The sequence below is a fragment of the Notothenia coriiceps genome, unplaced genomic scaffold (genome assembly GCF_000735185.1).
Source record: "Notothenia coriiceps isolate Sejong01 unplaced genomic scaffold, NC01 NC01_scaffold00037250, whole genome shotgun sequence".
NCBI classification, from domain to species: Eukaryota; Metazoa; Chordata; class Actinopteri; order Perciformes; family Nototheniidae; genus Notothenia; species Notothenia coriiceps.
This window is the reverse complement of record NW_011369951.1, coordinates 997801-1009259: the sequence shown is the minus strand read 5'-3', so window position 1 is coordinate 1009259 and position 11459 is coordinate 997801.

Genomic DNA, 11459 nt, shown 5'->3' with positions numbered 1-11459 from the left:
TCGATTCCACCGATTACAAACCCGCGATAATCTTCACTTGATGTCGTGCAGTGTCTGAAGTTGCAGTGGTGGCATCATTTGCCTCCGAGTTACACCGATATTTCTTGATGTCGTGCAGTGTACTGAGAGTGCAGTGGTGGCGATGTCGAATTTTTCCACGCGATCTAACAACCGCATATTTCCTTTGATGTTCGTGCCAGTGTACTGGAGTGCAGTGTGGGATTCTATTTCCACCATTACAACCCGATATTTCCTTGGATGTCGTGCCAAGTGAGTAATGAATGCATGGTGGCGATTCGATGTCCGGCGATTACAACCCGATATTTCCGTATCTATAGATATTTTGTGATCTACCCGAGTACCCTCTAAAAGGTCGCATCGACTGGTCGGCTGGAGAACGGTGTCCAGTTGTCAATGGAGACTAAGCGCAATACCATCGACAACATTCCAATCACAGACGTGTTTTTATGAGAAGTGAGCGACTTTAGACTGACTAAATGTTTGGCAAACCAACTAATATTTTGTAAATATCGTACGATACTATGTCCTACGAACCTTACAAACTGTTAACGTCGGAAGAAAAACCATACACCAACATAAATAATCGACCGATTATTGTTCTCCACCTCACTCTGGATCATAATGTCTTAAAACTGGGTCGTTAAATGGGGTCACCCTCTCCGTCTTGACGAGAAAAAAAAGTTGTATTGACATTCAATGTAACTAATAGGTCACCATAACCGAACAATTTTGTGAGAACGTAATAACTATGTCTTAAAGACGAACACAAATGTCTCATGGACTGATACGGTCTGAAAACACGTCGGATGCCTACAGGTTAGCGGCGACAGACGGTCGGAATGATACATTAAATAATTTAGAAGTACAAGGATAACTCTGCGGTCTGTGATACAAAAGGGTGTATACAACATACAAACGAGTCAATATTTGGGTATTGCTACCAACACTTTCTTATGGTTTCGATCTCACCTGCTAACTAACAACGAACCAACACGGTGACACAGTGGCACGACCAGAATAACCAAAACCACAGATGACATAAAAAACACACTTCGACCAGGAATAGAGGTTCTGTGTAATTGTTTGTTTTTTGGAACTTGGGACTTCGGTAGAGAGGGGTGCGAGAAAATGTAGGCAGACAGCCGATCGTGTGCTCCAATAAGAAGAATATATTAATTATGATAAACCCCGGGAAGAAGTCAATGGGGCTTCTGGTGGAATGTCCCCGTAACAAACACACCACAACCTTGTTAATGACACTATAGACAAACACACTCTGTTGCTGTTTGGTGTCTAGCCCCTGCAGTTTTACTACGATGTATTTTCCTTGACTACATAGAGACCCACATCACTAATAATAAGAACCAGATTAAAAGAGTTATTGTGAAAGTTTCCAGACGCTAAAACAAATGTTAGATCTTTGATTTATTGTTTTATCCTACTACTACTTCTAGAGTTACAGGTTTTATTAACACACATTATCACACCATGCCTACGACGGACAGACACACCTAGCTATCCACACTAAAATACAACCAAACCAAGACAAACGACTATCTATCTACCACCAGCTACACACACACACATAGATCGTTGTTGGATGTGTATGATAGAGTCGCATCGGTTTTTACGTTAGTCGTCAACAGTAAGATGAACAGTGGTACGACACCTAGACACTCTACTATCATTCACGTACGCATTTAATCATCGTTCGAACGCTTAGGAAGACGTTCATCAGTCATTTCTTCGGTCTGTAAGCTTACCTTTGTGCAGGAAGAGATATAGTTCTCCCCCGCGAACTGCAGTGGTATGCGGTGACTGTTGACGGTGACAACGAGTATAAGACCCTTTATGAGGAATTTGCAGATATATATACATAGTAGAGCTCGCAATAACAAACCCTTATATCTCAAAGAAAATCCTAACTAAATATAATAAAGATCAACATTAATAAACTACTTAGTAAAACTAAATTGGGATGTCTTAGACTTAGAGGTTATGTTAGTGATTTACGTAGTGTACTAGCAGGAAGCGAGTGCCACGCTGAGGCAGCTGTGGTTGAGTAAAGTAATATCCTCTAGTCGAATGAGTTAATCTCGCACCCGTCGCTACCTGCAGAAGAGAACCAAGAAAAAAAATAGACTACGAGCAAACGTGACAACACAGCAGCACAAATCGAGTCCGATAAACGAAGATAACTAAGTACAATAAAAGTATACTTTCAGCCACGCACGGACTAATCACTTGACATATAAACGTACAGGACGCAGTTAAGGACAATTGATTAGAGAAAAACATGTACATAACATATGTCTGTTGTTGGTTATGCACACGTGACGACGCTCGAACGTAACTCGACGACACACAAACTCCTTTATCTATCCACACCAATATTTCAGTCACAATACTTACTAGGTCCCTTGACTGAATAATCTACATCTTCTACCGACTCTCCTGGATTTCACCGTTCAGACTTCACCCTTATAGAAGAGGGTTTAACCAAAGAGATTCACAGCGATAAGCGTAGAAGGTTAGTGACTAGATGACTCCCACTGCCAAGTCAGGTGTCACCAAGAACCACAAGATGATCAGGTGGGAGTGCCAGATTTATCTCAGATTTTAAAACGTCGGGATAACTATCATTTCTTCCTTCAGATCGAGATCGAGCGAACCGAGTTAGCTTGATACACTGATACTGGCAGTTCGCGAGAGGTGCACCCAGTCAAGCCGAATCAGAACTATGTCTCGCCGCATGACTTTCAACCTGCGGTTTAAGTTCTACTTGATAGATCGACAAGTGAGCCCCAGTGTACTTAGATGGTGCAGGATGGTTTGAAAACGTCAGGCGATTCGACTGAGTTAACATCTAGGCACTGTGACAACAGACAGATCTACTCTTTTGTTATGCGAGATCAGAGAGAGTCTCAGTGTCTGACCTATGAAAGTGTCCGGTCCAGTAATCGCAACATCCCGGTCCCTCCTGGTATGCGATTCGTATAGTATAGTTCGCCATCTATTTCCAACCCGACGAATATTTTCCCCTCAGGAGTCACAGCTCTGACCCAGACACCTGGTAAACACACACACGAAGGGCGGGACACATTGTGACAATCGTGAAACTTTAATATTGCCACGATCAACTTTTTCGCGAATTCGAATTTCACAAATCGGAGTACTACTCGTGCAAACTTCTATATATCTTACTTAATGTTATTGTTCACATCCGCAATCCTCCAGTCCCAGTATTATTGGGCTCCATATTCGCACCAGGCATTATAGCGCCAAAACCGACGTCTTTTCCTAATAATTTCGGCCTCGCATGTAAATATTTATGCTTTCCGCGCTCTGACATACTCTCATTGGATCTGCTGCATCTGTTATAACGGCATCTTCAAAGATTACTACACACACACCAATTGTGCCTAAAACTCCCAGTGTTCCCGTTACATGTTTGCCGAACCTTACGCGCGCATACTCCAATCCATAATACACTACCATATATTGATATAACGACCTTGACAGGAAAATTTATTTTGCGGTCCGGTTCGTGTGATCGCTAAAATCAAGGCGGTAAGGTCAACGACGACGGGGATTAGATATGAATGTACAAAAGCATATGAATAGTTAGGAGCGCCACGACACACAGTCAATCGCGCATCCTCCAATTTGAAAGCAAATTAAGTCACGTTTTGCATGGGTTGGGACGTGAAGTCATGTGACCGTGCTGTAGTTCCTTTATAGCCCAACATTAGCCACCTTTAGCTTAGCAGTGGTGACGTGAAGTCATGTGACCGTGCTGTAGTTCCTTTATATATTTTAATTTCAAAAATCATAAATGGAAAAATTCCATTAATTGTTGTTTGTTAACTTACTTTTATTATGTTGAAAACATATTTTCATACCTTCAATGTGTATTTCTTTATTGTTATTGTGTTAAAATGTGTTAATATGTCCCCTAATAAAGGTGTGAAAGAAGGTTTTCTGTTATCAAAAAAGCTCAATACTGCTGGTGGCTGTTGGTGCAAAACTGTGAAGAACAAGATCTCTAAAGCCTTTTCTAAAGCAGCTGCTGAGAACATAATGCAATCAGGATGGAGTTATGACATTATCAGTGCTGCTGCTCCACATCATCCGAGGACATCCTCTTTCTGGCTATGGAAACTATTGAAATCTTCATTAAATTCTGCAAATCCTCACGTCTTTAAAGCCTGCATGCCTGCTTTTAATTAATCTTCTAATAATAGTCCTGTGTAGAGATCAGCTCACATGTCTTCTTTTGGTATACTTTGTTGCCGTCACAATGAACTGCCCTGGGTTTGTAAATCATTCTTATTACACACACTAATAAAAATCAAACACTGCCTCCATGTTTAAAGCCCAATAACTCCTATCCTATTCACAGAGAGAAAAAACACTATAAACCAGGCTAATGTGGGATCCGAGGTAAATTAAATCTTGATTAAGACGCAGCCTGGAGCATTTCATCTCTAAAGGTCGTAAAATAGAGACCTTCTACTTCTCTTTAATATCTGTAAGCATCTAATACCGTCAATCTTTGGATTGAAAAAGTTATTCTCAGAGCAGGTGCATTTCTGCATCTATGGTTTCTTATTGGCATCAGAAACAAATGTTATGAGGAACGCAAAAGAGTTAGTATTTTAAGGGAGGCCACTTCAGGTGAACAGGGTGTAAACTGTAATTTATAGATATCTACGGTCGCCCAAAACAGGGGACTCTAAAAAATGATGCACGCAGCTAGGAGACCAGGGGACACTAAAAAGTGACGCACACAGCTGGAAGACCAGGGGACACTAAAGAGTGACGCACACAGCTGGGAGACCAGGGGACACTAAAGAGTGACGCACACAGCTGGGAGACCAGGGGACACTAAAGAGTGACGCACACAGCTGGGAGACCAGGGGACACTAGAGAGTGACGCACACAGCTGGGAGACCAGGGGACACTAAAGAGTGACGCACACAGCTGGGAGACCAGGGGACACTAAAGAGTGACGCACACAGCTGGGAGACCAGGGGACACTAAAGAGTGACGCACACAGCTGGGAGACCAGGGGACACTAAAGAGTGACGCACACAGCTGGGAGACCAGGGGACACCAGAGAGTGACGTACACAGCTGGAGGATTGCGGAGAAATCTACAGCTTAATATACGACAAAATTATTAAAATAAACACCTACATTTTGATTTTGCATGTTTTCTTTGCACTAGTCTGAAAGAAGACAAGGCAAGAAACAACAACAAATATTGATGCTCTCATGAAAGGTTTAATGTCTCTATCATAAATCATTTACACATGTGGTTTTAGTTCTTAATGAGTTTGTGAAAAAGTTATTTGAAACAGTTTTCGAGCTTTCCGTCCTGCAGTAATTGGTGTGCTTTCTGAACTTGTATTTTAGGCTTCTGTGAGTCTGAGTCTGTGATGCTGCTTTAGCTTCTAGATCCGAAGAAACCCAAGGTCAAAATAATTGGCCGTGTGTCTCCTGCTCTCGCTTACCCTGCTCTGGTTTTTACGCTACGTTGCCTCAGCTGTGTAGTAGCAGGTAAACAATTTATTAAAGCGACTCCCCGAACAGCAGGGGAGCTCCTTTTATTCATAATTGAAGGAAACAAGAACATAAGTCCCCTCTGTCTCACTGAAGCACGTCGAGCTAACACCTCACACACTGATTCTTCCAGAGCAAACAAACATTACCACTCTCCGAAACACTTCACTTTGCATGATTGATGCGCCGGGGGCTACGGCAGGCGTTTAAAACACAAACACACACAAACACACACACACACACACACACACACAGAGTGAATAATGTAGAATATAAGGGGTGCACACCTCTGCCCCCCGGCTAACAAGGTTGAATACATTCACACTTTATTATGAGGAATAGCAACGCAAAAAATTAAGTCGACGTAATATCGTTGCAGGATANGAAAGACAGTATTTGTGTCAACATGTAAGAAGTGAGAGTACAGGTATTTGAGTTGCACATGGTGAGAAGTAGAAAGACCAGGTAAATTTTTGTGTTCAACATGTAAGAATAGAAAGTACTCAGGTTTTGTGTTCACGGTAGAAGTAGAAAGTACAGGTTATTGGTTCAACATGTAAAGAAGTAAAGTACAGGTATTTGAGTTCAAACATGTGAGAAGTAGAAGTACAGGTATTTGTGTGTTCAAACATGTATAGAAGTAGAAAGTACAGGTTTTGTTCAACATGTAAGGAAGTAGAAAGACAGGTATTTATGGTTCAACATGTAAGAAGTAGAAATAAATAAGTAGTGGTAGTAAAAAAAAAAATGTAACTGCATACCAAACAATGTACTTAAGTATGCTGCGACTCTCTGAGAGGGCTTGACATTTCACAAGACGTTCATGTCCCCCTCAGGACGGATGCTAATCACTTTGCAACACCTTTCACATTGTTTGCCAAATACTCATCGGGGCAAGGACCTGACCTGGTTTGTGAGAAACACCTGCAACCTCAGCTGTCCTCCTTCTCACCCCAACCACACTCGATAATGTAGAGCATTGGCACCGACTTCCAACACACACTGGATATACTTTGATTTACAGTGCGCAATATAGCTTCCTATTCTGACATCTTTCATTTGTTATTGCATTATTTAGTTTTATGACTTAACAGCTTTGAGCTGTTTGTTTGTCAGCAGGAACTTACGGTAAAACTACTCGTCCACATTTCATTAAACTCTGCAGAAGGGATGCGCCTTGGAGAGATCCAATTCACGAGCGATGCACAAATTTATATTTCCACTTTATGGAAACTGCCTTGGCAAAAGTCGGCATCTTCAGTTCTCTGTCTCTAGGTTGTATTGCTTTACTTGAAAGACTAAGGAATTGTCTACATTTTTTAGTCAAAAGGCTATAGTTTATGGCCAAACTAAGTACATCCAGGCTGGTTTCTGCAAAGAACAAGCTTTTTTAGTTTTAGCTCAATATACAATTAAATAGATAGATAGATGGATAGATAGATATATGTAGAAGACATATTGAAGACAGAACATATATAACTGTGTTTTATTGAAGACAGAAAAGGCATTAACAACTTGTGTGTGCAAATGAATTAATACCATTCTGGTCAAGAATCCGCCAATGAGCGCAAAGGAATTTGTTTGTTATTAATTTCCCCTGCTTTTGGCATATTATCTGTCATCGCCGCCATGCATAAGCGGGGTCTTCTACATCAACAATTAGCACTGTCATATACCATCCGCAATCCTACCCGATCCGCACTGCGCATGTCCAGGATGGTCCATATTGACAACTCCCATACGGCAACTCAAATAGGGACATTGGCGTCTGACGGCGGCCGATTTGGCCCGCCCCTCGTGCAATCGCGAGTCATTTAACGTCTCAAATTATCTATACCAAACCTCTTATTATTATTTTATTTTGTTTGAAATAACATGAAAGGACGTTCACAGCTGAATGTAATTACGATATTAAATGATGAATGCCATACAATATGCATCCATTCACAGTCAACATTTCTTCAGTATGATAGCTGTCTACGATTTAAATCCATTTCTCCTTATTCTGACAATGTACTTAACCCATAACATGACCCAATAATACAAAGTTGTTAAATAATAGGTGAAGGCCACGTTGTAATAACAATACTCATCTCGTCTCGGTTTTTGAGTTTTCTTTTTGGAGCTTTGCAAACGCCACTGTGTCAAGTGTCCTAGTTGGGTTGGGTCGGAGTTGTCCAAATATGGCGGAGCCATGCTCCGCACATGCCACATGCAGATAGAGACAATCGTGATGACGAAGGGCGACGTTGCATGGCTGGTCAGTAGCTTTAGCTCAATATGCCCAACAGCAATGGCTTTAGACTCTGTAAGATAAAAAGCTGCTTCTTCCTTTGTTTGACAGTTAAATTTCGGCAGCAGAGCAATCACTCCGATTGATAACAAGAGTTCATGCTGCGACAATGGAGAAATTCAGTGATAAAAGATGACTTTGATTCAAATGAGACAAAAAAAGTGTTGAGAGAAAAATGAAACACGGATATCCACAGAGAGTTTTACATGAAGCTGGAGTTGACTTACATCATTTTAGATATCATCAGGTGACGCAGCAGGAGCAGCTTGATGAAAAGGATTCTATGCACACGAGATTCCCTCTAATCCATATAATGAATCCCACAATGGGAACACACTCTGACAACGTTAACTGGAAACCCTAAGAAGCAGATTTCCACAGTCTGGGGCAGAAAAACATAATTATATTTCCTGTAAAGACGTAATAGCCAATCAATCATTTCCAGTTTTGCAAAGACGAGGAAACACAAGTAAATCCATCTCTCTTTAAGGCTCCTGTCTCCAGATCCTCTTCTCACGCCTCCATCTATAGTTTGCTCGCCTTGAAAATAGATCTAGAATATTTCCGCAGCAAACTGGCGCTCTCAAACGAGGGCAAAACTTCAGCAATTTCCAGACCGGAGATAATCAACGCTCTCAGCAGATACTGGAAAAAGGCCATTTCAGGGACCCTTCATTACCTTTATTGCTTATGAAAGGAGAAGAGGAAGTCATTCCGCGGCACACTGAGGACCATACGGTGTTTGTGCAACTCAAGTTCAGCAGCATTACCCAACTTCCGCAGCGACTTAACAAATTCGGTTTATTGGTTGAAATAACTCAATGCGGCAATTCAGAATGGCCCCAATTCTATATGATGCCTTTAAAATATATGACAGTGGAATACTAATTGTGCTCATTCTTTCTGCACCCTGCCTCATTCTCTTTATCTGATGTCCCTGTCGGCGAGGTCCACCTGAAATAAAGCTTATCTTGTTAATCAGTCGTGCCCCCCGCCGAGCGAGCCTGATTAAAGCCGGCAGACATCTTTATGTTCCTCAGGCAAGGACGGACAAATTGAGCGTAGATTAAAACCTGAGAAGGAGGCGTTCCTTAAAATGTCCCCTGTTAGTTAAAGACGTCTGCATATAGAGAAAAATGAGGGCAGAGTACACTTCTGAGGCTAATGGGGAGGTGTTACATATCACTACGCACAGGTTGTAGTTCCTTGTCATTGTATGAGAGTCTGAACCGCGATCTGCCAAGGGTGAGGAAATGGAACTTCTGTGTCTCTGCGGTTAATTTAGAAATCTGCATTTAGTGTCTCTTGGATCCACAGAGAGGGGGGAAGGAAAGGCTTTTACCTTTTATTGCCTGCAGAGGTTCAGTAAAATGTGAGTTTAACCAAATCCCTCAGGCCTCACAGCTGCACTAAGAACGCTTTGTCTTCATCAGGAAAATACCAGAAATGCCACATGAAAGAGGAGACGTGGTGTGAAGCATGAGCAAAAGACGAGTCTAACAAGCATTTCATTATTAAGTAGATATATTGTCATTCGAGAAGGTGCAAGAACATCTGAAATATTATTTTCGTTATATTAGTTGAAATTAACTGTGAATAGTGCAGTATATTTAATTGTATTGTTCTTGTCTGTATAAACTATAAGTAGTAACAAAACTATGTATTAAGCCAAATCCAGCTTAAAATCATAATTTTTTCTTTTGATTCACATATTTTATGCATAATAAATACATAATATTTGTCATTTGTGCGATCGAGGCCTATAGTCACATGTGCACTGGTAAATTACAGTTCCTCTTCTACTGTATTGCGAACAATACAGTAGAAGAATCATGCTATCAACGTAGACCCACTTATGGAAATCTTGCGGACATATTATACCCTAGAAGATAGCAAACATCGAATGCACTGTATAAATCTTCAAGTTGCATTATTAGTATGTCATGTGTTCCAAGGCTTTATGTACTTTCCAAGGTTTGAAAGTAAGGGATCCAGTAACACTCAAAACAGGATCATCAAACTACGCTGAATTCCAGTTATCAATATCAGTTCTGTGCCCCCGTTCCTTCTGAATGATGAATCCTGTCTTTTATCACAGGGTGTTTGTCTAGGGTCAACAGCTGTAAGCAAGGATGAGAATTTTCTAGGCACAAAGACAGACTCGGCCATCTGGCATCTCGGGTGAATGATCAGACCCCCGATCCAGATGGTTGGAGTGGAACAAACAATGAAAACAGAAGCAAAGATTTAGACAAGGTGGCGGAAGGGCGCCGTGATATGCAGAGGTCTGCTGTGAACATTTGAAGGGGCGGCCTGACGTTTTTCTTCCCCCTCTTCGGCCTATTTAATTCCCCTGACCTGCTGCACATCTGCCCACAGGGTGAGATAAGCAGATTAATGCAAGTTGGGTTCTTTTCATTTACTATGCATGACTCCTCCTTTCCATCCTTCTCTCCTTCCTCTTTCCTCCCTCTCCCTCCCCCCCTCCTCCTCCCTCGACCTTTCCTGCAGCACACTGGAAAAGGCTGCTCCAAAAGCCTTTTCCGAGCTATGTAAACAAGTAGGAGAAATAGCTTTGCGTCAGTTGCTGAACCGTCACTGTGCGTCCTTCCTGACTCTCATCTACTACTCCCCTGATGGCTCGCCACAGGACTGCTGACAATCCTCGTATTCATCTTCTATTAGTCGAACACATGCATTTCCAAACATCTCGGTCTACCTAACGTTGTAAAACTGTATATCTCTTCGATTTACACACGGGCATCTATTGCACGTCTTCCTCCTGGGAGGAGGGATCTCCTCTGTTGTCTCCCTGAGGTTTCTCCCATGTTCCCTTAACACTGTGGGTTTCTCTGGAATTTTCCTTGTTACGATGTGAGGGGTTAAGGACAGAGGTTAAGGACAGAGGGTCTAAGGACAGAGGGTCTGGAGGACAGAGGGTCTAAGACTGAGGGTGTCGTGTTTGTCATACTGATATTCTGTACAATACTGTGAGCCCGAGACAAATGTAACATTTGGATATGGGCTATATAAATAAACATTGATTGATTGATTGATTATAAAAATCCCATGTATTATTATTATTATTACTTTACTTTGAACCAGACTTATACTAAACAGCAGCTAGGAGTATGGTGGAAACATCCTAATGCGCGTAAAGATCCTCGGCACAAAGAGAAAGGATTGAAGTAGAAACAAGTCATTAAAAGTCATCTTGTTTTCTATGTACTACACACTGTAAAAAATGCTGCTCAAAAACAAGTTAAACAATAATGAAAACACTTGAAATAAGTCCAAACATCTGCCAATAGAACAAGGGAGAATGAGCTTGGTAAGATTCCTTGACATAAGACGGGATATTTAGATAAATGAGATCTTGTAATCAGCTGGAGAACTTTGAACTATATTTCACCAGAACCAGGACATTTTGTGTCACAATATAAGCTGCAGATGCTCAAAAGCGTTCTGTTTTCTGATGTTAGTTGGTGATTTTCTATTAAATATGTAAAGAAATATGTGTTTCATCTGAGATACAACTCAAAATAAGATGTTTTGACTTAACAAGACGATGCATTGTCTAA